Genomic DNA, 25,376 nt, shown 5'->3' on the forward strand with positions numbered 1-25,376 from the left:
GTGGCAATCTTCGGGGTATTGGAGCAGCCAGAGTTACACATGGGGAATGGGGCCAACGCCCTTGCTTTCGCTTCCCCAATCGCACGCCGGAGAATCCTGCTCGGCTGGTGATTTGCAGCACAGCTGTAGACTGGCTCGCTGACCTTTCGGAATTTCTCCACCTGGAGAAGATTAAGTACGCCACCTGAGGGTCAGAGGAAGGCTTCCTGGATACTTAGGGGCAGTTTGGCGGGCTGTTCCAAAACCTGTTCAAGGCCAGCAACGAGGAGTAACCTAATAACCAAGATAGATGAGGTACCTAATCTGGATCTAAAGAGATTTTGTTTGATTTGATCAAACACATTTAATATTCTCCATGATATGCAACACATAGGAACAGCCGGTGGAACACTTCTTAGTTGATCACTTCTTGGCCTTTCGGCCGAGATCAAGTGTAGTATCTGCTTTGCCTTTTGACTCAGATCTTGTATGTCTCTCTTCTGGGGACCATGAATTGGATTCAATTTGAATTTGAATTGGTTTTTGGAGCAGGCAAGGAGCTGGACGGGGGTTCGGCCCTGTCCACACTCTTGAGCCCTGGCTTTGTAACTCAGAAAAAGTAATAAAAAGGAAAACTTCTTAGTTTGAATTTGAGCACAGCATTGTTAATAAGTGAATTCAACGCTATAGTAAATGGAAAAGCCTTGAAAGGGTAGTCCCATGATACTGGATGTCATAGAGATAAAACGTTCATGGCAATGGGAGCTCCCTTTGATGTGGCTGAAGATTACAAAGGGTTTGCACATCTGACCTAAATAGCATTTTGTTAATTTATTCCCCATTCTTTGACAAACAATAACAGAATTTGGACATGATAGCAACCCAGCGTCCCAGTTTTAAACTCCATATATGCAGTGTTTAGTATACATATAATATATTATACAAAACATAATAATAATAGAATTTACTGAAAAATCCTTTGCTTTCTAAAATGTATAACAAACCCATATCTTGAATTGAACAAATAGTTTACTAAATGAACAACAAAACTGAAAGCACAAGTAGACATTGACATCCTCTGAATTGTAATATTTTAAAACAATGTATTTGAACGTATAAGTATAATGTGTTAATGGACAAGTACATTGAATGAATGCATATACAAGTATGATGTGTGCACCATAAAAGCTGGAAGAATACCATGGTTGGTTGAATGATTAGAATAATTAATAGGGGATTGAAAGGCAAGAAAAGTAGGTGAATTAGGACAGCACGGTGGCGCAGTAGTTAGCATTGCTGCCTCACGGCGCCAACGTCCCAGGTTCGATCCCAGCTCTGGGTCACTGTCCGTGTGGAGTTTGCCCATTCTCCCCGCGTTTGCGTGGGTTTCACCCCCACAACCCAAAGATGTGCAGGGTAGGTGGACTGGCCATGCTAAACTGCACCATCATTGGAAAAAATTAATTGGGTACTCTAAATTTAAAAAAAAGTGGGTGAACTGTTGGATAAGTGCTCTGGATGATAGAATGTACTGTATAGTTAATTGAAGGATAAAGATATCAATGGGTACATGAGGTATATTTTTCATCCATTGTACTCATCCTGTCTTCGGCTTTTGCCAAACATTGTAGTCATATCTATGATTTGATCATCCAAGAATAAACAACTGAATGTTTGAGTATAAAAGGGGCACAAGTTTGAATGACCCATCATCAGTATCAGTGAGAGGTTGATAAATTCTGTTCTAGGAGTTACAATAGCTGATTGAACAATAATGTTATCTAATGAAAGATGTACACAGCTTAGATGGACATAGCAGGACATACTGTAACTGCAGCACATGGAGAGATTTTGCAGAGCATTGCTACCCTGGATAGCCACATCTGCAACAGGTGTCTGCAGCTCAACAAACTTCGGTTCAGAGCAGTTGGGTTGGAGTCTGCGCTGCAGACATTGCAAGGCATCAGGGAGAGGAGGGTGACTTGAAACACTTTGTATCAAGAGGTGCCCATTTTAGTGTTGGTCGATGGTGAGGGGCAGGGGTGTGTGACTGCGAGTAAGGCAGAATTTGATCACCTCAGGGTCATAGGTGACAAGGAGATTGGGAACAGATTGGTTTCTTCTAAGACTAGTGTCAGAGAATGTTGGAATTTATTAACCTTAAAAATGCTTAGGAAATCACGGTATGATCAGAGAAAGTTAATATTGTTTTGTGGAGGAAAATTATAATTGATAAATCTATTATAGTTTTTTGAGGTTGTAACCAGTGGGGTAAACAGTAACCAGTAGATGTAATATATTTCAATTTCAGAAAGGCATTCACAAAGGTGCTCCACATTAGATTAATATGTAGGATATGCGCTCACTGAGCTCGGTGTAAAATATTAGCATGGACTGAGAATTGGCTAATGGACAAGAAACAGAGATGAGAGGGATAAATGGGGCATTTTCAACCTGGCAGGCTACAACTGTGAGGATCATATTAATGGTTTAGGTAGCGAGACAAAGTTCAATGCACATAGGTTTGCTGATGATACAAAGTTAGGTGAGAATGCATTCTAAGAGGTTACAAAGAGATGTGGACAGGTTAAGTGAGTGGGCAACAATGTGGGAGGTTGAGCATGCTGTGGGAAGTATAAAGTTATTAACCTTGGTAGTAAGAATAGAAAAGCAGAATATGTTTTAAAACATTTAAACTTTAAATTGATGTTCACAGATACGTGGGTGTACTCATCTGAGGAAAAGAAAGTTACCATGCCTGTACAGCATGCAATGAAGGCAGCAAATACCTTGAAGGAGGTACAGTGAAGCTTCAGTAGATTAGTTCCTAAGATGAGGCTGTTCATGAGAGACGGGGTACATTGGACCTACTATCTGGAGTTCAGAAGAGGGAATCTCATCAAAACATAAAGATTCTGAAGTGGCTTGGCAGGCTACACAATGAGAGGTTGTTTCCCCTGGCTGGGGGATTCTAGACATGGAAACACAGACTCTGGATAAGGGTGGAGAGGAGGAGAAATTTCTTCACCCCAAGTTGTGAATTGTTGGAATTCCCTACTCCAGAGGATTGTGGAGACTCAATCATTGAGTATATTCAAGGCTGAGGGAAACAGATTCTTGGTCTCTCAGGGAATCAAGGGATTTGGGGAGCAGATCAGAAAGTGGTCTTGGGGCAAATCATCAGCCATAATCATACTGAATGGCAGAGTAGGCTCGAGGGGGTGGATGGTCCACTCCTGCTCCTATTTCGTGCTTTCTAAAAATAAAGAAAACTATTTAAAAAGGATCATAGAAGCATTAATCATCCTGTCATGCAATGGTCTCTAGTGACTGAATAAGCATCGAACTCAAGACTGCCGAAAGTTTAGAAGAGCTTTTAATAAGCTGAGAATTCTATGTGGATAAAAACAAAAAAAACGAAGTGGAATCAAAAATGATCAGGCTGAGAGTCATTCGAAACTTATTACTGGAGGTGCAGGGCTGCATGCAGGGCTGGGTGAGCGGCACACTCACATCATGGCAACACATGTGGCACAGAGAGATTTTAACCGTCAAGGACCTAATTTCCATATTGAAAGTGAATCTTCCATCCATAGCAGGTAGGAGTCATTTCCTGGCCAGCAAGCAGCTGCACACTATGGAAAGAATGAGATTACCTTTGGAGGCCTGAAGTAATAATGCTGACAACAATTAGACCATAAGACATAGGAGCAGAATTTGGCCACTCGGCCCATCGAGACTGCTCCTCCATTCAATGATGGCTGATACTTTTCTCATCCCCATTCTCCTGCCTTTTCCCACAACCCCTGACCCCCTTATTAATCAAGAACCTATCTATCTCTGTCCAAAACTGCTCACAATATTCCAAATGAGGTCTGACCAGTTTAGGAGGTGACTGTGGTCAGGGGAGGAGGGGGAAGGAAGCCCATGAAGGTGGTTGTCCAAGGTTTCCTGATAAATTGAAGGAAACTCCTCTAAAACTTACTTTCCCAGGCCTCTCCTGGCCTGATCCTATTTGTCACCAAGCTTAGGCAGGGCCAATTATGGGCCTAAATGGGTTAAGTAATCTATCCCTATTTTAACCCACCCGGCAACATCTGCCACTGATTCGGCGCAGGGAATTATTCCGATATAACCAGAGGAAGGCATTGTTTGAGAAGTGGATAACGGTACAAGGGTTTATAGTATAGTATCCTCACCCTTGAGTTTGTCCATTCACAACAAATCAGGAACTGAGTGCATAGGTGTACCCCCCCGCCAGCATTTTGCATGCAAAGTGCAGGTGCTCGGCTAACCCAGAAGCATGTGAAAACGCACTCACGTGATATTTCGATCGGCAACTAGGCGAGAGTCAGATGCATGCCCACGGACAATTAAGCAGACAATTTAGCCCATTAAGCGAAAAGTTGACCATATATCTTACACAGCCCATCTGCCTTTACGGTTGGCAGGTGGGCTGTTTGGCCAAGCTACGACTTCTCCTGGAGACAGCTCACCAGTGGCTGTCCAATGACGAAGCACTTTGGAAGCGCCTGCTTCCCTCCCTTTTCCTGGTGCCCAACCTCATCCCGCCTTCCCCAGCAGCGCTAAGCCTTTCAGTGCACATTTCACGCTGGCTGCCTGTTAAACGGCCAGCCAACATGAAATCACGTTCCGGGGCTCATCACGTCCGGAAGCACGTTTTGCTTTAAGGTCAGCTGATCACATGTGCCTGAAGGGTGAATACCATTGCATTACCAAATTAGTCTCCATGCTTTCCTTACCAACATCAGTGCCATATTCTTTACACAAATTCAAATTAAAGCCCATTTATACCTGACTTTGGGACTACATTTGTATTTGTTTATTGTCACGTGTACCGAGGTACAGTGAAAAGTATTTTTCTACGAGCAGTTCAAACAGATCATTTAGTACACAAAAAGAAAATCTAATAATACAAAAAGAAAATACTTAATAGGGCAACACAAGGTACACAATGTAAATACATAGACACCAACGTCGGGTGAAGCATACAGGAGTGTAGTATTAATCAGGTCAGTTCATAAGGGGGTTGTTTAGGAGTCTGGTGACAGTGGGGAAGAAGCTGTTTTTGAATCTGTTTGTGCGTGTTCTCAGACTTTTGTATTTCCTGCCCGATGGAAGAAGTTGGAAGAGTGAGTATGCCGGGTGGGAGGGATTTTTGATTATGCTGCCCACTTTCCCCAGGCAGCGTGAGGTGCAGATGGAGTCAATGGAAGGAAGGCAGGTTTATGTGATGGACTGGGCTGTGTTCACGATTCTCTGAAGTTTCTTGAGGTCTTGGGCCAAGCAGTTGCCATACCAGGCTGTGATGCAGCCAGATAGGATGCTTTCTATTTGAGTTGATATCTGAGATAATGAGACATGCGATAATTCATACGAAAAGCTAAGCTGTAAAAATTGCTTATGTGACCTTGAAGGCACATCTTTTGATACCACAAAATATACAATGGTTTGAAAAGAGGACTATATAATAAATTATTGTTGGAAATCTCAATATTCTGTTCGCATTTCTTCATGTTGTTTTGGTTATTGACGTCAAACTCACCAACACCACATCTGACAGAAGCTTAGTGGTGAAAAGACCACAAATATTGCACCCTAGTCAGTCAAACAATTTCTACCTTCTGTTCTGTTACCAACAGTTCCAAGATTTGGTACTTGGTTGCATCAGACAGGAAATACCAAAGGCCAATTCTGGGCTAAATCTGTGTTCCTTGAGGAAGAGCTTTTTTTATTATTTTAATTTTAAGTTCGTCTAGACTTCGTCAAATAAATCAAACATGAAAAACAGCAGTGCAAGAGAACAAGCAGTGAAAAAATATTTGGCACAATTTTTGAGAGAGCGTTAAGTGGGTCTTAGTTTGTTCTAAAATAATTCCTGTGAACACTCATCCCTCCAGAGGGGCATTTTAAAGAAAAAAAGTAATAATTTTGCACATATCTAACCAAGGAACTCTCTCTTACAGAGTCAGTGAATACTAATGCATGTATTCTAATACTCACAGAAGAATACTAATTATTGTTAAAAACCTTGTTCTAATTGTCCCTCTACGCTCAACACATTCCATTCTATATACTTCAAAACATCTTCACTTTATTTGAAAGCAATAAAGAGCTATAATGACTTGCATCCAAACTATAGAAGGACACTGTGCATCAGGATAGGAGCCCTATGGAGTTAGCATGCTAGTTTGCACCTGCTATTTACCATGCAGCGACTGCCTAAATTTGGTCACAGCATGAAGCTGGTTGCTTCCCCAGACAGAGGGAGGCAGGGGCCTCAAAAAGAGAGGAAAAGGTAAAATGCAAGACTTTGCCAAGAAGGGGGAAGAAAAATCAGCAGTATCTAACTCGTATAAACTTCTTCCAAATATTGCATTCCGGTTTTTATCAATTTGTCTCTACAAAGCTCAGTGTAAACTGAACAGTTTTCCCAGCTTGTTTCAAGATTACAAGGCTTCATTTGATGTCGTGCCATTTTACGAACCCATTAAAGTGCTGCTATATTTAAGTACTTTGGATACACTAATTGAAAATAACAGATATAACCCTGACGTGGCAAGGGAAAGAGCCTGAGTTTAAATCTGCACAGGCACTGTGCTGATCCTTTTTAGGAAGGTGTATTGCATAAAAGTTCCCAGCTGACAACCATGTAAATGGTGAACTGCATGGCACAACACTGATTGTGCTATTCTCAAATACCAATGCACACAGGAAAATACTCAATGCAAGGCACTGGTCCAGGTACATGTGAGGGCAGCATATTAGCACAGCCTGAAAACCAGAAAAAAAAAATCATGGCAAGAAAACAAATTTTACTTAACATTCAAAACTTGTTTGCACGAGTATTCTTGTTTATAATTGGGAAATGCAAGGTAGGACAGTATGGTCTACACTGAATAAACAGTAATCAGCAATCTGCACTGGTTAGCTAATTAAATGCTAACAGTCCCCTCACACTCTCTTGGTTGTCTCTTAAGTTTGTGTTCTTGCCATCTTGCACTTAGGCAAGTGGGATCTAAGTGGGATGTATCCGTCTCATGAGAGTATTGGCTCCATATCAGGCAACCAGAGGCCTGGGGCGAAATTCTCCGACCCCCCCGCAGGGTCGGAGAATCGCCTGGGACCGGCGAAAATCCCGCCCCCGCCGTGGCCAGAATTCTCCGCCACCCAGGAATTGGCGGGGTGGGTATCGCGCCGCGCCGATCGGTGTGCCCCCTGCGGCGATTCTCGGCTGAGAGGCCTCTCCCGCCGCCGTGGTTTCAACCATCTCTGGTGGCGGCGGGATTGCGGCGTGAGCAGGCTCCCGGGGTTCGGGGGGGGGGGGGGGGTGCGGGGCGATCGGACCCCGGGGGGGGCCCCCACGGTGGCCTGGCCCGCAATCGGGGCCCACCAATCGGCGGGCGGGCCAGTGCCGTGGGGGCACTCTTTTTCTTCCGCCGCCGCCACGGCCTCCACCATGGCAGAGGCGGAAGAGAACCCCCCTACCGCGCATGCGCCGGTGGTGACATCAGCGGCCAGTCAGAGAATTCCGCACCTTTGGGGAGGCCCGACACCGGGGTGGTTGGCACCACTCTGCTACGCCGGGACCCCCCCGCCCCGCCGGGTAGGGGAGAATCCCGGACCCCTGCCCCGCCGGGTAGGGGAGAATCCTGGACCTGACCTGTCTACAGTTTTCAGTGATTGTTTTTTTTCCTGAACCTCAGACACCTAATTGACTAACAAAAGGCACAAAGAAAACTTGAAATTAAAATGGCAAAAAAATGTATCTTATAAATGAATTTGTAAAAAAAACCCAAAGATTTATAACCCAGAGGCGTGGTCTCCTTTTAAGGCAAAAGTTTCAAAATTTTACTTAATTCTTCATAATTCAGTCTTTTTGTACTAGGGATCAACAGCCACAGATTATATTGCACCTTTAACATGGTAAAACATCCCAAACCGCTTCAGAGAAGCATTATCAGAGCACAATGTTCTATGTAAGGAAATCTTGGAATGTGTGGTCAAAAGCTTGGTCAAAGAGGCAGGTTTTAAAAATCATTCTATAGGAGAAAAGAGAGGTAGGGAAGCAGAGAGATTTATGGAGCTAAATTCCAGAGTGAGGACCCAGGCAGCTGAAAGCACTGCCAGGAATGGTGGCGGGATTATACTTTGGGATGCGCGAGAGGTCTGAATGCAAGGAGAACACAGTTGCAAGGTTGGAAAATGCAATAGAGGAAAGGATGGGGGGAAGGGGAAGAGGTCTTGAAGGGATTTGAAACCAAGAGTGAGGTTATATGAAACGATGTTTAGCTGGACCAGAAACATGTCAGTCCATTAGCACAGAAGGGATGGATGAACAAGGATAAGATCTGAGCTCAAGTTTAGGTGGGGTTAAAGGTGGGAGATCAGCCAGGAGAGCATTAGAATAGTCGAGTCTAGAAGTAACAATGGCATGGATGAAGATTTCAGTAGCAGATAAACGAAGGCAGGGACAGAATTGGGCAATGATGCCATGGTTGAAGTCGGCAGTTTTGACAATGAGTCAGATATGTGGTTGGAAACTCATCTCAGGATTAAATATGACACCAAAGTTGCAAACAGTCTGCTTCAACCTCAGTCAATTGCCAGGAAGAGGAACAAAGTTGTTGACTGGGGAATGGAATTTGTAGTGGGGACTGAAAACAATGTGTAGAATTTTCCAGTCCGTCTAGCAGCCGGGATCGGGTTAGGCAGGAGCATGTAGTTTGGCAGGAGGCAAAAAGTTCTGTTTCCCAACAACGGGAATTTTGTTCTCTTGGCTTCCAAGGCACGTCAAAGGCTTCCCAATGAACAATGCCACAATCCCATTTGAATGCATTAGCATCTCATTAGCATCTCATGCATGCACACCAAAAGGCTTCCTCACTGGAATTACATTCTCCTCCAAATTAGGTTCCCGGCCAGCGAAAATTTAGAATGCGCAGTCTTAATACTGTATGTAAGCAGTGTGCACTTGGCGAGCTTCGCTTCTTCCACAACTTCATGCCTGTAGACATTGCTTTCTCCTTCTTCAACCCCATATAAGTTCACGCGAGTGCCATTAGCAAATGCCATGCCAAGGTATGCAGGCGAAGGCTTGGGGTTGGCAGGTGGGAGGGAGGAACAATGGTTAGACAGAGGAGGCAGGCTTCGAGGGAAAAGGTGGGGTGTGTGGTTTTGGGAGGTGGGAAGGAACTATCTATGTAAGGGGGTGGAGGTAGAATGCTGGGGGAAGGGGTAGTGTCTTAGACTGTGGGGGGGGGGGGGGGGTGGATGGATGGTATCTACAATGAGTTTCCAGTGGGAGAACTCAGGTTATTGGTGATTGGAGGGGATGGGTAGAGGATGTGGCAGGGTGGCTACTCTAGAGAGAGACTCTGGCAGGTGAAGGTCTCGTTTGACAGGTCACGGAAGGAGACAAGAGACTGGGTTGGGTAACGGAAAGGGACAGTTTCATAGTGGTCAGGGGGATGGAAATAGGTGTTAACTCTGAGGGGAGGACAGGCACACGGAGGTGGATAGTGATAATGTCCAGGGTAACGGGGAAGGTTCAAGGGTAACAAAGAGAAAGAGGAATGGTGTTATTGGGCTGGTCAAGGCAAATGGGGGTTTGTGGGTCACAGTGGGAGGATAGGATAGTAGGTGTTGGGAGGGTATTAGTATAAAAGGTAACATGTGCTATTTCTTTCCAAATTGACCTTTACCACGCAATTAGTCAGTCAGTGAGATTTCTTGAGATGGGGGAGGGTCTTTTCAGGTGGGTGGAGTTCAAGCTCAGCACAAGTGGCCAACTAAAGGTACCCCCTAATAAGTAGGAAGCAATGGGAAGTCAGAAATGCTCACTTGCCTTCTCCCTTCTATAGTGAAGCCCACACTGCAACAGGTTTGTTACTGTCTTATGGATCTCATAACATGAGATCCCAGTAAGGTTTGGAAATGCCATTCATCCTGTGTGATTTCCAATTGGCGACTGTCAGAGGGAGGAATGAAGGGAAGGAGGGAGGTAGATGCTTCCAAGGGGCACAGCTGGTGGATGGCAGCCAACTTGTCACCCCAAACCTCCATCCTCTGGAGCAGGAAATCCTGCAGTTAGTCATTCTATGCTGTCCAGGCAATGGTCTCTCTGTAAAGTTTCAAGGGCAATGGGGCCAAGCCAGAAAGTGTCCACGGGAGGCTTCTGGCAAATGCTCTCATCACCAGGTCAAAGCACAATGTCTCCATACGCATTCATGTATGAAAGGAGTAAGCGTTACTCACCCTACAGAATATCCTTTACCTCAAGGGGTGGGGTGTTGTCATGTCTAGACAGAGGGCAGATGAAGGGCTTAGCACTTGACTGCTGGCTTTTAGTTTGAGGGTAGCTGCAAAGGGCATGCCCATGAAATGGATCACTCCAATTTTTATATACATCTACTGAGGCGTTGATGATACAAGCAGCAGACAGTCCTGCTTTGGTAATGGCTCTCATCTACGAGGAGGAGAGCCTGCCACTTGCTAACATAGGGCCACGAGGAGCAAAGCCCTGAGTGGCAAAAGGCAGTAGGACTTCTTATGTTCAAGAGGCTGGCCAAAATGGGCTACTGCAATGGCAAGCATTGGATCAATCATGGGTGTCTCAATGGCAGTGCTCGTATCTAGAGATATAGACAAGGCAATGTTGGAGGCACCTTTACATGTCCGGAATGTGGTTACTACCATCTGCCAGCTTTTCCAGTATAAGCTGCAGCTGTGAGGCCTCTGGAGGAGTAGTGTGCAGCTCCTGGTCTGCAATGCGTGAATGTCTGTCCAGGTATCATTTAAAAATGGCAGCAGGACCTTCGACTCCATGAGGTAAGTGCAGGAAAGGGGGTGGAACCTAAACAACAAATTGTTTTAGTTCTGGAAAGAGTTTCCTGAACTCATAATCAACAGATTAACCACCTGGACATTGCTGCAAGCTACCCTGTAGAACCATATAGGCATTAAATAGAATTTTGTATGTTTTGCATTTTCTTGTAGGAACTTGATCTTGAGACTTGTATGTTTAAATGTGAACTGTTTATTGCTAGTCTATTTACAGATCCCAGATATTGTCTTACATAGTGCTGCTTCTCAATGCAGTTAGGTTTCCAGAGTACTCTCTCGGAGTTTGTTGCCATGTGACCTTATACATCATACCCTAGATGGTACCATTCTCCAGTCCCACGTTAAGCCTCGCTCTGTTGAGCACCTTTACATTACAATGACATGCACACATTGTCACAAAAATTGGAGATAAGGAAAAAGGCCATAGTCAGTGATAAATCTCATGGGCACAACTGAAGGAAATGAAGGTTGGAATGGTGAGGCAGACGCAAGTCTGATTGACTCATTTTTCAGACAGGCACAAAATCCAGCCTTTAACCATTATGGAATTAGAAATATAGATCAGCATTCTATTAGTTTTGTCAATCATTGCTCTGTAATGACTGGATGTGGACATGGACATTGCTCCGACAGGAACTTGTATATGTACTTGAGCTTCAATATCCAATTTGCACAACTGAAGTGCTCTGGAGAAATGTGAGCGCGCAATCAGGAGGAGCATGGATAGGGTGGATAGGGAACAGCTGTTCCTCTTCGTTAAATGGTCAGTTATGCGGAAACACAAGTTCAAGGTAAGGGGCAAGTGATTTAGGTGGATGTGAGGGAAAAATGTTTTTACCCAGAGGGTGGTGACAGTCTGGGATGCACTGCCTGAGAGGGTGGGAGAGGCAGGTTGCCTCACATCCTTTTAAAAAGTACCTGGATGAGCATTTGGCCTGTTATAACTTTCAAGGCCAAGTCCTGGCAAATGGGATTAGGTAGGCAGGTCAGATCTCCTTTATGCGTTGGTGCAGACTTGATGGGCTGAAGGGCCTCTTCTGCCCTGTATTATTCTGTGATTCAGTAATTCACTCCTCAATCAAAAAGATATATCTCAATTCATGAGTCTCAGTCAACTGATGGAAACTGCCTATTTAAAGCAACGGTAAAGCTCATTGGGCAAAATCCTGACCATAACTAACTGATAATCATTTAAGTAGTATTTTATTTGACCTTACATTATTTGACCTTATCTATTCAAAATCTCATTGGTTAAGCTGGACTTGTTCTCCTTAAAGAGAAGGTTCAGATGCGGGATCAAAACAAAGTAAATAGAACAAAGTTTTTCTCATTGGTGGAAGGATAAGAACCAGAGGCCACCGATTTAAGCTGATTTGCAAAAGAACCAAAGAGAACACGAGGATAAGCATTCTATCTGAATGGTTCAATTGTGACTTTCGAAAGAAAATTGGATCAGCATCTGGAGGGTAAAATCAAGCCAACAGAGAGAGGGGGTGGGGAAAGAGAGATTTGATCAATTGTTCTTAAAGTTTCCTTGGGTTCAACGAACAGAATAACCTCCTGTTGAACTGTAGCATTCTATGAACCCAAATTTTAATTTGTGTGAGTGGTGGGTTTTGACTTAGTTAAAATGTTATTCTTTTGTTTGGAAAATGTTTTAATTAAAGTTTTAACATTTTATACAAAATACAATATGCCCTTTTGGAGTTTTGTGTTTGATTAAGGGCTATTATAGCCCTTAACCAAACACAAAACTCCAAAAGGGTATAAATGACATCAATCCAAGGAACAAAACCCCCCCCATTTGTACCCATCCCCCCTGTCCTTCCTCAATCCCCCTCGAACAGCTCACAGTGACCAATTCTCTGAAATACAATATCAACAGCCGCCATCTCCAGTAGAACCATTCAATTGACCCCCTCACCGTGTATTTGACCTTCGAGGTGCAAAAACCCCATTAGGTGTCGTAGCCACACCGAAGCACTGCAGCACAACAGGATCTGCTTCTGAACCACCAATGAGGCAAAGGCAATGAAATCAGCCCCTATCCACAGCTCCGGAACATCTCAATACCCAAAGGTAGCCACCAAAGGCAGGGCTCTCGCTCAATATTTAGGATTGCCAACATGGTGCTACAAATGGACCCCAAAAAAACTCACCAGCTTGGAACAGAACTAGAACATGTGTGTGTGTGTGGAATGCAGGCCCCCTAAAACAGCGATCACACCTGTTCTCCACCCTCTCAAAAAAAACGGCTAATTCTAACCTTAGTGAGACGCGCTCCAAACATTACTTTTAGCTGGATCAGGTTCAGTCACACACACGACGACATGGCGTTCACCCTCCACAGTGCCTACTCCATAACACCTCCTCCAGTATTGGCCCCAATTCCTCCACCCATTTAGCCATTTATCCCTCCAACTGAACTTAACTCTTCCCCTACGATCCGTTCATACATGCCAGACGTACTGCCCTCCTCCGACCCCAAATAGGAGAGAATCTACTCCAATAAGAACGATAGCGGCACCACCGGGAAATCCGAGAACAACCTCTGAACAAAGCTTGGTACCTAAACATGTCCAAGCCCGACAGCCCAAATTTCCCCTTCAATTCCTCTCGGCTGGCAAACCGAAGCCCCCAGGAATAAACCGCCGACTCTCTCCAGCCATTTCTCTTTCCATGCACCAAATGTGGCCTTGCCAACTTAAACAGGTGTTTGGCACAAATGGTAGCCAGCCTGGAGGCTGACCCCAAATTAAAACGTTGGCGGAGATTTCTCCATATTTTTTAACATGAACACCATCACCGGGCTCACCTTGCCAGTGGCAATGGAAGTGGCGCCATTACCAATGCCCCCTAAGCTTGTCCCTCTACATGACCCAGACTCCATCTGAATCCAGGGAGCCCCCAGATCCCCGCACCACCTTCTCTGCATTGGCCACCCAATAATAAAACAACTTTGCCTGCCTTTCTCTCTGAAGGGCCCCCCCTCCGAATCCACCCAAATAAAGCCGGAGGTAATCTATTCGACACTTTGGAACACCGGGGACATGGAAATAAAAACAAAAATCTCGGCAAGATGGTCTTCTTAACTGATTGGACCTGGCCCGCCAAAGATAATGGGAGATTATCCCACCTCTGTAAATCCGTTTTAACTCTGCTCACTAGACTCGTACAATTCAATCCCGGAGCCTTGCCCAATCCCCAGCACCTGAACCCCCCAAGTATCGAAAACTCGTCCCTGCTTTCAGTCAACCTCCAAATCCGGTCCCTCTCCCCAACGCACCAACCACAAAATAAAAACGTTGCTCAATGATTCTAGTTGGTAAATAATATCCTGATCCCTTTCTTTAATATTTACCAGGAATCGATTAAGGTGTCCTCTCGAGCAATAAATGAATTAAGTCACACATGTATGGCCTAAGTAAAAGACAGCAGACCTCACACAGATGCATTTTAGACTTCAGAAAAGTAACAAAATAGCTTATTTGTATACTAAAATAGATCAGAAAGTTACCAGTTACAATCATGCAATATTATTTTGTGTTAATTATGTTTACTGTACTGAGCATTGCAACAATGCAAATGCATTTTCTCATTCCTTTGACACTTCTTCACACATTGGAGCATCAATACCAATTAATCTCTCCTCACATTAGAAGTTCTCAACATTTATAATTGGCCAGATCTCATATTGTATTCACCACAGGATTTCAGCAGCACCACTGTAAGAAAGTGTGTATGCGCCTAAGGGAGACTGGGCCTGAAGAGCATCAGGAAGGGGTTAAGGGTTGGGGATGGGCATGGGGACCTCCCTCAGAACTGGGAGCATCAAGAGCAGTAACGGCAGTGGTACTCAGAGAGGGGCAGCCATTAAAATCCAGATACATTACTGTGCATAAATAGTGAAAGATTGCTTCCATTGGTGAGTGAATGGAGGGGAATGAAAACCAAGGCTTCTCATGGGATCTTGTGGGTCAATGGGTAGAAGCTGAGTGCAAGTCCGACTCCAGGACTTTCTAACCATGCAAGGTGAAATGGTAACCTGTAAATTATAGAATTTATCTGTAAATCCAATATGCCTATGGCAGGGATTAAGAATGGGAGAGTCTCTGGATCAGCCATGCTTGGTGTAGAGCATCAACCCTCAAGATTTAGCCTCTGGTTTGCGACCTGTTCCACGAAAGAGAGTTATGGAAACAGACATTAGTATGTGCTTTGTCTGCCTCGTGTGTCATTAGATGTGAGAAGCTTCGAAGTCTCTCACTGAACTGAAAGGAGGAAGGAAGTTCTTGAAATGAGGACTTTAGACCATGGGATACTTAACACATGTGGCTATTGAGATACAGACTAAAATATAATTTCAATGGGATATATATTTCAAAAGAAGTATGGCAAAATGGGCTGACAAGAGAGTGCCAGTACTGAGAGCCAAATAGCTTCACTTGTACTATGATCCAGAATTACTTGAACACCTTGTTTCTTTGAATCCGAGCCTAGTGGTTTAGTTATGTTGATGCTGAGATGAATTTAGGACAATGTGCCTGATGAGAAAATTCATACATTGAGTTCATTTACCTGTATGCAATCTCTTGCTTTGGTTCAGATCTGTCTGTGCCACCCTGGTGTGAAGGCCAAATACAGGTCAACTCTGACTGAGGTTCCCTATTCCCAATTGTCACCTTCAAATGGAATTGCACTTCAAAACTAGAGTCCACGGAGGTCGGGAGAGAGATTAGGCCGGTTGAAAATAGGCTGATTAGAGGAGCCTAATTTCTCCTTGTGCAATAATGGGGATTCTGCCTATGGTTTTAGGGTGAATATCAGCATGTTACAGGATTACCTTTAGTTAAAGATGGATATTGAATCATTATACCTATTGCTATCAGTTACATGTAGACTGGGAGTCGTTGCATTGCTGTTAGTTATAAGAACATAATTTATTTTAACCAGATTTACTATTAGTTATCAGTGCAATATCAGAGAGTTACCATAACGTATTGGTGGAATGAAATTTTGTCCATCTCTGGTTCCCCTCTGCAAAGCTAGATGCAAATGCAAACTGTGTGGAGGACACAAGGAGGATGCAAAGGGTATAGACCGGCTAAGTAAGTGGGCAACAAGGTGGGAGATGGAATATAATGTGGGGAAGTATGAGAATATTCACTTTGATGGAATAGAAAGCAGCAAATGTCTTAAAAGGTGTGACACTTTTAAATGTTAATATTCAGAGATATTTGGGTTACTCGTACAAGGAACACTGAAACATTAGAATGCAAGTACAGTAAGCAATTAGGAAGGCAACTGGCATTTGGTTTTTATTGCCAGGGGATTAGCATACAAGAATAAACAAATCTTACTACAATTGTCATTGGGGAGATCACACCTGACCTGGAGTACAATGTGCATTTTAGGGTGTGGCCTTCTGCATGGTTAGGATGACTTTAATAATGGTAGCTGTTACTCAGGTGGGGAAGATCCAACTCTATTTACGGTAGATCTCATTGCCAGAAGGGGATGGTGACGGGGCATGAATTACACAGATGGCAAATCCAAACTCAGCAGGTCATTTGATTCAACAGTTGAATACAAGCACTACCAATTTCCATTGTTGCTGGAGCCTTAAATCACAGTGTGAGTACCATGGTTTTAAGGGCTAAATGCTTGTGAAGCGTAGATTAAAGTGCCATGATCTGAAATGATTTAAATCCTTAAGCCTTTAAATTTTGGGGGAAAGGTTTGCAGCTTCACTCAGATTTAAAAATAAAACCTGCCACTGGAGTGCATTGCTTGAGGAGTATTTTTGCATTTACAATAGGCTCCATGATTTAGATTTCCCAAGGTTTTTAAATTATAGTCATGGCATTATGAATGCTTGCTGAGTGTCAAAAGATCAGGAATTACTTATGTTAAGAATGGTCATATATACATTTTGATTCACAGTTTTAGCAGGCGATTGAAAAATCCGCTGCCTTTGATGTGGTTAGTGAAATAGATATTTGCTGGTTTTGACAACAGATTGACCATTAAGGGGATTTAAGATTTTTTTGATGGTTTGTATGAATGCAAGTTCTCTTAGTTTCAAGTGTTTGTGGGAGAATTCTATTAGATTGGTAGAAGTGTTTTTCTTCCATCTCTGCATGACTCCTGAGGGTACTGTGTGGAGGCTATGGAGAATGTGGGGCGCATGGGTGGGGCTAAGGGAGTGTGAGGGTTTCAAACCCGAGGGCTCAACAGCTTTTAATACAACCGGGATCCATTTCCAAAGAACTCAGGCAAACCGAGTACAAACCAGTCTCGGCACTCAACTACCTGCAGGGCCACTGCCAAATTCTGATTCTAATCCATTCCCACCTCCCCTTTCCATCTCAACTTCCCTCCCCCACAAAATTCCAGCCCATGATCTCCATGTATAAGGAAGGATATATTTGCATTGGAGTCTGTGGAACAAAGATTCATTCGATTGGTTCCCACAATGAGACAGTTGTCCTCAAATGAAAGGCTGAACAAATTGAGCCTACACGCTCTGGATCTATAAGAGTGAGAGGTGATCTCATTTAAATGTGCAAGACACTGAAGGGGCTTGACTGAAAGGTTATCTCCCCTGGCTAGGGAACCTGGAACACAAAAGCACAAACTCCGGATAAGGGTAAACTATTTGGGACTGAGAAAAGGACAAATTTCTTTATTCAGAAGGTTGTGAATCTTTGGAATTGTCTACTCCAGAGGGCTAATGATTCTCCACTGTTGAGTATATTCAAGGCAGAGGGAGATTGATTTTTGGTGTCTCAGAGAATAAAGGAATATGGGGAGAAGGCAAGAAAGCAGAGATGAGGTAGAAGATCAGCAATGATCATACTGAATGGCGGAGCAAGCTTGAGAGTCTGTTCCTGCTCCTATTAAATCTTGCAAGTTACTCCCCACCTTTAGATTCCCCATCCTCTGCCACCCCTCTTGCTCCCCCTCAGTTATCTTTCTTTATTGCCCCCCCCCCCCCCCCACACTTAATTACCCCTCTTTGCCTGCTGAAGGGTGAGTTTCCTGGTTTTTGGATTTGGAACTTGGGAGGGGGGGGGGGGGGGGGGGGGGAGAGAGAGAGAGAGAGAGAGAGAGAGAGAGAGAGATTTGCTCTTACATAGCACCTTGCATGACCACCGCATGTCCCAAAGCATTTTACAGCCAAGTGTAGCTATTGTTGTAATGCAAGAAAAAAGGCAGCCAACTAGTACTCAGCAAACTCCCAATAATTGCAATGTTATAATGACCACATAATTACTTTTTTGTTATATTAATTAATTGATAAATATTAGCCAAGACACCCTGCTGTTCTTCGAAAGAGTGCTGTGTTTTTTTTAATGTGTCCACCTCAGAGGGCTGAAGGAGTCCCAGTTTAACATCTCACCCAAAAGATGACAACGCTGACAGTATAGCACTCCTTCGGTATCTCACTGCAGTGTAAAGCTTGATTTTTATTCTCAAAGTTATGGAATGAGACTTGAAGCCACAATTTTCTGAATCACAGCTGAGTATGCTACAAACAGAGCCACCACTTATACCATGTCTGCTGGTGTGAAACCATGAGCAAACGTAGCTTATGCGGTGCAAACAAATCTTTCCCTTGTGCCTCTTAGTAAAAGCCATGAGCAAAAATAAATATTCAACTACATTTCCATCAATCTTTGTACGGTAAAAAAAATTAACATTTGAAGTCATGTGATCAGGTGTAATACTCTACCAGTGCTTGTCAAGCATTTAATGCTGTCGGATTCTTTTTGAAAAGAAATGATGACAGGGTGAGTTGAAGAATTCTGTTTATGATATACATCTACTGACATGTATTCAAGTCCAGCTATTATTGAACAGTCATTCAGTTAAAAGCCCCACATCATCTTGCAAAACCAGGGCAAATAGAATATTTATCCTAATTCCAGATACAGTGAATGAAAAACTACCTAACGATTCTACACAATTCTCCGTTATGTTTCGTAATATTCACAATCACAAATTTACTAAGAGGCACAAGGGAAAGATTTGCTTGCACCGCATAAACTAAGTTGCTACCTCAAGCAGTGTCACAGCCCATTATCTGAATGGTCGACATGAATATCTTCAATGATATTAATGATGGGCACCATGTCAGTTGCATAGGTTATACCACAGGTGCTGCCTGCCTTCAAGGGAATCAATATAGTCTGTGTGAAGGCACTACACAAACACATTTATTCAGCTTTTTTTTCAAAGCGTTAATATTTTTCTGTCCCTGAAATCATTTTAAAGATTTCAATAGATTATCTTTTTACGATGCAATCTCAACATATAAAGGTGAGAATTGTCCATGAATGTTGCTCCAATTAGATACCACACTTTCCTGTTTGAGGATTATCATCAGTGACTCACACTATTCCAATGGAACTGTTACAATGTTCCCATTCATATGACTTCAAACAAAAATGAAACTGTCTGAAGCTCTACTCTCAAAAGATGTTTAGAATCTGCAAAAAATATGGTTTCACAATGCACTCATGAATGATCAGATTAGAAGTCTCTGTTTAAAACAAAACCACTGTCAAATTGATTTATGGAAAACAGCACTTTAGATTATGTGTAATAACTGTAAATGTGCATTTTACTTCATTTGAATAGTTAAGTACAATAATTAGTGGACATTGATCAACTGTTAATACTAAGGTATTTAAATGAGCCACAAGATTACTTATTCCACATTGGAAACAAAATACCAGGATATCAAAAACAACAAAAAAAACATTTAATCGTTCTACAAATGAACAGACTGGGCAATATTTTGTTGTGATAACTGATTTTAGCAAGGTAGTAAACAGATGCAAAAAGTGGTGAATCCATTTTAAAAGGACCACCAGACTATTCATTTGTGTTTTATACTCGAGATGTGAGCATCAAAGCCAGCCATTTCCTATGGATATAACTGAGTGACCTGTGTTAAGCTACCTCAGAGGGGAATGAAGAGCCAAACACATTGGTGTGGGACTGGAATCAGATACAGAACAGGACAGGTAAGGATATTTCTTGAAGTACATTATTAGGACATCCATAAGCTTCCAGGTTACTTTTACTAAACCAAGATTTTTATTTCCAGATTCATTCTTTTAATAGAATACAAATTCTCAAACTCCCATGGTGAATTTGAACAAATGTTCTCTGTATTATAGCAGTAAGACCAGATTACTGTAAAACCATATATGTGCTTAGTGCTCCAGCGAAAATTGGGCTCATCACAACGTACTGAAGAAAACTATCAAAATCTTATTTTAACTTTCAGAATGGAGGCCAAATGATGAGCCAGATTTGGAGGCGGAGGGGAGGAAGGGGTAATATACCAAACATCACTCTATGTCACAAACATAATTAATCAGAAAATGCAAGAAATACTAAAGAGCTGCGAGCATAGATTTCTAGTCCCTATTCATTCACCAGAAAGGTCACTGACCTGAAATGTTAACCATCTCTGCCTCTCTCCATTGGTGCTAGATTGGTCCTGCATTTACCTCAGAGTTCCAATACCTTGTTTTCTATCATTCTATTGAAATTACCGGTATTCCCAACACTTGAGAGTGAACAGACAAAGTGAAAGCAATCCATTTGCTCGAATTTTATCTATACACCGTTCTACTTTTGCCATATATAACTGAATTGACGCTGCAAGGGGCACAACCATACTTACGATAGCAGAGGCCCTAGGATGGAATGTAATGTTAACAAAAACAAGTATGGTGATGAGAAGGGTTCTGAAATTGTACTTTTATTTCATTAAATGTTTTTAAAAAATCAATACTTAAAGAAACTCATCCATCTCAAAGAACAAGGATACACAAATATTTAAGAGGCAAATTTAAAACAAAGTGTGGAGGGTAGCTCAGAGTTAATACTGAGATTTTAATTAAAATTCCCAGTACCAACAAAGAATAATCTTTGTTGACCCTTTTCAGGGTCCCAGGTGCGATTCCTGTCTTAGGTCACTGTCTGTGCGGAGTCTGCACGTTCTCCCATTGTCTGCGTGGGTTTCCTCCGGGTGCTCCGGTTTCCTCCCACAGTCCAAAGATGGGCAAGTTAGTGGATTGGCCATGCTAAATTGCCCTTCGAGTCCAAGGGGGTTAGGTGGGGTTACTGCATTACAGGGACGGGGTGGAGGCGCACGCCTTAGGTAGGGTGCTCTTTCCAAGGGCTGCTGCAAACTCAATGAGCCGAATGGCCTCCTTCTGCACTGTTGATTCTATGATTCTTACGAATCTCAATTTTAATCACGTCCCTGTTGATGGTGTTACTTTACTGCCCAGGCTCCAAGCTTTGAAATACCCTCCCTACACCTTACCACCACTGTATTCTCTACCCTGCATTTCCTCTTTTAAAACACTCCTTAAAACTACCCCTTTGGCCAGGCTTTGGGGTCATCTGATCAAATATCGCTTCACGAGGCTCGGTGTCATACTTTGTTTTATAAGACACCTGTAAATTACCTTGCCATTTTTTCCCTATTTTTTCCTGTTAAATGTGCTATATTTAATACAAGTTGTTGTTGTAGCACTCAGATTAATTTTGGATCAGGTTTATATGTCCATAAATGAATCACAGGTTTCATTTCCTCATTTAAACCAGAGTGGCTGCTTCTATGCCTTTAAAAAAATTATAAAACAATCAAACCATTGCAGATTCTGTAAATCTTAAAAGAACGCAAGAAAATACACCCCAGATTGAGCAGGAACTATGGAGGAAATGTCTCAATGCTGCAGTTATGATGCCCTTCTTAGATGTAGAAGATAATTCAGATCAACAGTATGAGTAGAAAGAACAGAGCATGTGAAAGGAGTGGGAAGAAAGACAAAACATACACAACCATACATAGAACAAGAAATAAAATTATTTAAATGTGTAGGGAGAGATTAGAAAGTTAAATGACAGAAGTTCTATGCACACAAGGTTAAAGGTGTGATGGATCAAATGAAAGAAAGAAAAGATACCTAAAGGACCTTGAGGTCTGATTTTAAAACTGGGCCTATTATCAGCCGGTGAACTATGGCATGCCTTGTGTAGGTCAGATGGAGAGGTAGGATTGACTTCAGATGCCATCTGTAACAGTCTTGTGCTCAGGAAAGGGGAGCGCAAGTCCACAGCAGTATGTTATGTAGGATCAAGAGGACCATATGAACCCCTCCTGGTCCCACCATGATGCCATCTGTTTCTTCCACACAAATGTAAAACTGGATGCCATTAACAATGAGTCAATGTCCTTATTGCCTACTCAGTTGAACAGGTTAAAATTGGGAACTGTCAGTTTGTTTCAACTCCAAGGTGGGTAAACAATTTGGACAATTAACTAAAGAAGGATAGGGAAGTAAAATGAACAAAACATAAAAAATACCAGGGGAAGAAAAAAGCAACCCAACAACAAATATGCTGCTCACCCCAATAAAATGATGTTATAACTGGGACTCACTATTACAAGCATCTGTCTCAATCCACTCCTTCCTCCCTAAAATGGCAACATGCCCATCTTACTGCACCAGGGTTACAGAAGCAAAGGAACAACTGTACACTGAGAAAACAAGTGAATCAAGGCACTAAACAGCTCTATCTACATGAAAAGGTTTAATGGGCAAACTGGAATTTTTGTTCAGCTGTTCCGTACACATTTTGCACACTTCACAGCTAGGTCACAATATTTTGTCATTTATAATGGTTAAGTGGTTTGCCAGCCGTTTGACAAGTGCTCAAAGATCATTCTCACAATTGTGAAACGGTGGCTGTCCTTTTCTGATGTTTTTGTCGAAAGACTTTCCCTTTTAATAAAATCTGCTTAACAAATCTATGTAACAACACCAATTCACCCCTTTCTTTGAACAAGGCGAGTCAGCCTGCTTGAAAAATTATGAAAACACTTGCATGATAATTTAAAAGAATTTTTCAATGATATAGGGTAACTAAGATTAGCGAGAACTGCCACACCCCTGCAGCATAATAATACCTCCTGAAATGGTGACTTCTAAGCATTACTGTATTGTGAATCATTTAATAATGTGAAGTCTGTTGCAGAACTTCCGTCAAGTGAGCAGCAGACAGAACATCATTATGCTAAATGTTTCAAGTATCTTGTAAGATAAAAGATGTAGCCAAGAGGCTGCCTCCAGAACACATACTCCGACAGAAGATGTGCAATGTGACTGGTTGGTTTTGTTTTTGTACTTCTCTCATGTCTGCCTCTTTTTAACAAAATCTTTGTTTCTTTCTTCTGAGTCTAACTTCTCTTTCATCCTTTGTTTCTCTCCAACATAAATATAGAGACTGCTTTCAACAGTAACAGAGTTGCAGTCAGTGTAGTCAAAAGGTTCTGCAATATAAATACGACATTAAAGCAACTAACTGACAGCATTCTTCATACTATTCACGAATGGCAGTGTGTTTAATTATTCACCCAAATCAAAGAGCTCAATACTTCAGTGTTATTACGCTGATACAGGAAGTGTCTGCTCTATGTCTAAGTTTAAACTCTGTCGATGTAAATGCAAAAAAGAACCAATACATCTTAATCAATCATGGGGATTGGATAAAAGAGCTGGAATTCTACATTTTAGAGCAGTGATAGGCATCCCAGGTTGCTGAGTGGGCTTCATGGGTGGCCCCCCGTCTCAGTGGGCTGCAAAATTGAAATTGGGTTTGTTCTGTAGCCATCTCAGATGGCCACCTGCAAAGGACCATGGGAATTATAGCCAACCCAGGACTCAGACACACCGAGCTTGTGTGTGTATTTGCAACCCAGATAGCTAGACGCGATTGAAACCCCCGCTCGTTTGCATTCTAATGGCCCAATTCCCCAGAACAAAAAGACTGTACTCAGGTAACCGATACAGATGCAGACTAACCGGCGCCACTCCTTTTGCTAAGAAAGCACAAACAGCCACGGTCAATGACCGCTCAGGACAGGCCCAGCCATCAAGGCACCCACCCCTTTAGGCACAAATCGAAGGCAGTGATCAAAGCCTGTCGAATTATTGGGTCCAAAGCTAAGGACCGCCCAAAAGAGGGCAAAATCCCAGAGGGATAAAAAGAGACACAGCCATGTGTTCGGTTTCTCTTGGCCCCGGCCTACGCCTAAAACCAAGTGTAGCATTACGACCAGAAGACGAGTTCAAGACCAACGATCGCTACCAGACGGATGAGCCCAGCAGAAACTAAGCCACTTCTACCCAACCACGAAAGATCCGAACAAAGGCCTTGCCCATCTGCATAGGGCAGGTTGACCTGAAGTTAAGTATAGGTTATTGTAGTTGATAGGTGTAGTTTAACTTGTATTGTTTCGTGTTGCATGTCGAGGTAATCCTTGTGCGTAAATAAACCATCTTTGAACTTGAACTGACTAACTGGTTGTGTGGTCCTTTGATCAATGTCTGGCAAAGCCTTGTGGTGGTATCATTTGATACCTGGCGACTCTGAAAAGCAAAATTATCATTAATAACTGCCATATCTAATTAATTTGGCAACATTATTGGTGACGCTGGTGGGATAGTATTCCACTCATTAAAAAGAGCAACAGTCACTAACCATGACCTCGTGAATAAGATTGAATACATTTAACACTTTGAATATTTCATAACGAGTTATAGAAAATGCTTAATCGTTCATATAAATAAAACTATCAATTTCAAATGTTAGAAACAAAATAAATGTTTACACTTTGATTGGATGCAGAGGGAGCAGCACATAGCCCTCAGTCAATGCAATTCAATTCAATTCACATGCCCATGTTTTACGTATATATTACTTCAGTCATGCCAGTAAGGAAAAAACTATGCAGGCAAAACCAATGGAATATTGCAACCCTGTGTGTGGGTAACAGTCAATAAAATGTCTCATGGGCTGCACTCAGAACCATGATGGGCCACATGTGGTCCCGAGGTCACAACTTGCCCACCACTGCTTTAGAGAAATGCAGACTTAAGGGTGATTACATTGAGATTTCCGGGGAGGGGATGGGTAATGATTTTAAGGTCAGTTTAGGTTAAATGTCAGGAAATGATTCTTTTCCCTCAGAATAGTGGATATTTAGATCATGCTACACGTGGACTATTCCTGTTCCTGGCTGAGTGGGAGATCACAGTAGATACTGCATATTGTAAGTACCAGAATGATCTGTTCGACTGATTTTGATTTCCTAAAAAGGCTGGTCAGAAATTCCTCCGATTTATTTCCTCAAATTGGCCTTGGTTTTTATTTGCATCTTTTGTTTCTCCCAGGAGATCACTTGGTTTTTGTGGGGCATGAAGAGTAGTTAACTTGGACTTGTACGGTATCAAGAAATTGGGAACTGAGGGGAAGCAAGAAGGGCTGGATCCATCAAATAAGCACGATGTGTGGGCTGCTTCAGGAGCAAGCTTCACCACACTGCCCCCCCCCCCCCCCCCTTCCCCCCACCCCACCAGCATAAGCTGAATGGTGGTGGACAATTAAACAACTCACTGGAGGAAGAGGCTCCACAAATATCCCCATCCTCAATGATGGAG

General features: G+C 42.7%; 1 protein-coding gene and 1 pseudogene across 7 annotated transcripts in view; one reads left to right on the forward strand and one right to left on the reverse strand.

The window, feature by feature from the left end:
• The window catches only part of LOC119966096 (RNA-binding motif, single-stranded-interacting protein 3), a 1,648,548-nt gene that overhangs the window by 577,428 nt on the left and 1,045,744 nt on the right, over positions 1–25,376 (reverse strand). The window lies entirely within an intron of this gene.
• On the forward strand, positions 402–607 carry LOC119966722 (annotated as a pseudogene).

The sequence above is a fragment of the Scyliorhinus canicula genome, chromosome 5 (genome assembly GCF_902713615.1).
Source record: "Scyliorhinus canicula chromosome 5, sScyCan1.1, whole genome shotgun sequence".
NCBI classification, from domain to species: Eukaryota; Metazoa; Chordata; class Chondrichthyes; order Carcharhiniformes; family Scyliorhinidae; genus Scyliorhinus; species Scyliorhinus canicula.